At 39.0% G+C, this 2,868-nt stretch overlaps 1 non-coding gene across 1 annotated transcript; it reads left to right on the top strand.

Moving 5' to 3' along the window:
- The first annotated feature begins 2,031 nt into the window (after positions 1-2,031).
- Positions 2,032-2,141, top strand: LOC116759954. The gene has a single exon (XR_004351613.1). It is a non-coding gene; the product is annotated as a U6 spliceosomal RNA (small nuclear RNA).
- The last annotated feature ends 727 nt before the right edge of the window (positions 2,142-2,868 follow it).

Raw genomic sequence — 2,868 nt, 5'->3', positions numbered from 1 at the left:
GGCCTCAGTGCTGGGATACATTTTCCAGCAGCACAGAATCCAGGTTGGAAGGAGGAGAGTAAAGAAAAGGGATTAGGAAAGTCATCCCCTACTTCTACCCTCCTGCCCACGTGCATCTATCCTGAACTATGGGCTGGTGCCTATGGCTGGTCAGGTCTGCTGGGGGAAGTAAGAGAACAGAAGGAGTGTGGGAAGGAAGGACACATGAGAGGAACATGGAGCTCACCCAGACCAGCTTCTTTTACCACTTAGATTGGTTAGGGTAAAATTAAAGCCCTTTACCAATCCCCTCTACCGCTCCCCCCAACAAACATGATATATTTTTTCACTCAACTGTATAAATCTTTACTTGATCATAAGTAAATCTAAAATTATGTCTGTAATCTTAGGAATCAAAAATAGTTGAACATAATTGTGCATTATGTACAATAAGTGGAGGAGTCAAAGTCAAACCAGGGTCAGGGGTGTCTTCTAAAACCATGCTCTTTCCACAAAAGAGAGCTGCTAGTAAATAACAGGAGTGGAGGGCTTCCCTGGTGGCGCAGTGGTTAAGAATCTGCCTGCCGATGCAGGGGACATGGACTCGAGCCCTGGTCCGGGAAGATCCCACATGCCACAGAGCAACTAAGCCCGTGTGCCACAACTACTGAGCCTGCGCTCTAGACGCTGCAAGCCACAACTACTGAGCCTGCGAGCCACAACTACTGAAGCCCGCACGCCTAGAGCCCATGCTTCACAACAAGAGAAGCCACCGCAATGAGAAACCTGCTCACCGCAACGAAGAGTAGCCCCCGCTTGCCACAACTAGAGAAAGCCCACGCACAGCAATGAAGACCAAACACAGACAAAAATAAATAAAATAAAAAATAAATTTTAAAAAATATAACAGGAGTGGGAGCGCTGTGTGAGGAAAGCCCACAAACAAAGTCTAAATAAAACAAGCAGAAACCTCACCAATGGCTGACAAATATTTAAGGGCTTCCTGAATGGGTGATAATAAAGCTCCACTAGGGAAAATTCTGGAAATAGATATATCTCTTAGTGCATAACAGGTGTTGGGATCAAAATGTAGATGCAAGAATGTTTGTACATCAGGGCTGTAATGGAATTCTAAATGGTGTCTTCTGGCACAGCAGTTTTATTTCAAGAGATGTTCTAATTTCAAAGCCATCATTCCAGAAGTCAGCAAATTATGAGCATGCATACAGAGAAACTGCACCAGAGAATATTGATGAAATCTTTCTCAGTCCTCCCAACCACAAATCTTGAGTGTAGCTATTGAGAAAATGTTCGCTTGTAGAACACTTAGAGATAATAGTGAGAGTTCAGCTCAAAACTTGGGTGAGGTATCATTGTTCAGCATATAAATGATTGCACAAGCAAAACTAATGCATAAGAACAGGATGTGTTCATAAGAACAGGATGTGTTTGTGGAGGCTGTCTAAGGCCATAAATTGAAAAAGTGGGGGGCAGATGTGGTCTTAGACACAGCAGATCTCAGAGATTAAGAGCAAGGGCTATATGGGCAGGCTGACCCAGAGCAATGTCTTTCACCCATAGCTTACTGGTTGTAAGACCATGTGTAGTTAATTATACTATTATTTCTGAATCTTAGTTTTACTATCTTTAAAATGAAAATAAGGGAATTACCTCATTGCATTCTTTTTGAATTAAGCTGGACAATGCATTGTGCATTATTTAGCATAGTGCCTGGCATATATTAAGAACACATTTAATCTAGATTTAATCACTTTTCAGTTGTTTCATTTTCAACCAGATAAATTAGGAAAATACAGCAATGATCATTTTGGATCAGATAACCTATCCCTATATTCTGTCTCTGCGTGTAGAATCAGAAGGTATTTTACTCACCTTCCATGCCTCAATACTCTGATAGGGAACATTATAGAATTGATCAAAGCCCTTTTTTTATAATAATCATTAAACGGATCTTGCTTCTCTTTCAGACTCACCATCTCTATAATTTTTTCTTCTTTATGTAAATAAGTGTTTTCATTAAAATGTGTACCAGTGCTCACTTCAGCAGCACGTATACTAAAATTGGAACAATACAGAGAAGATTAGCATGACACCTGCTCAACGATGTCATACAGGAAATTCAGGAAACATTCCATATTATTATGAAGAGTTCTGGATGTGGATGGTGGTGTTGGTTGCACAACACTATGAATGTCTTTAATACCACTTAACTCTTCATTTAAATTGGTTAGCATTGTAAATTTCATGTTACATATATTTTACTATGATACCGAAATTAGAAGAAAATGTATTAACACCACTTCATTAAGAGGACACTGAGCTATTAAAATACCGGTCCCTTGTCAACAATTTTATATATTTGACTGGTCACGGAATAGCTAAATTCCTAGCCCACTGTTATCAGCAAAGCAGAGGCAAACACAGCATTAAAATTCTGAATATTGCGAAGACTGACCAGAGCAAGCTGGGTTTTGCTTATTTATTTATCCTTACTGCAATACATAACAATTCAGAAGCATGACCATTTGTAGAATTACCTGTTATCACTGAATATTCCACTATTGTACTTTTATACTTCTAGAGAGACTCGTGGGACAGAAGAGAGTAATCAAAGCGTAATTTTATTTCATGTTGATGCCAAACAGCAATTTAAAATGTTCTTGTATTATTTACTTTTCTATACAGAATTGAGTAGAAAGCTTTTCTGAAACTAAAATGACTGATTGAAACAACTTGTGTATGAATGTGAAGCAGGAAAACAAATTTACACCAAGTGAATATTCACAAGCCCTATTGCAGTTTCCACTCTCCTGTGATCTAACATCTCATCAGGCAACAAATATGGTGATGAATGCTTCTGAAAAGAAT

The sequence above is a fragment of the Phocoena sinus genome, chromosome 9 (assembly GCF_008692025.1).
Source record: "Phocoena sinus isolate mPhoSin1 chromosome 9, mPhoSin1.pri, whole genome shotgun sequence".
NCBI classification, from domain to species: domain Eukaryota; kingdom Metazoa; phylum Chordata; class Mammalia; order Artiodactyla; family Phocoenidae; genus Phocoena; species Phocoena sinus.
Note: the sequence above shows the minus strand (reverse complement) of the source record. Positions and strands in the feature narration are given on the sequence as shown.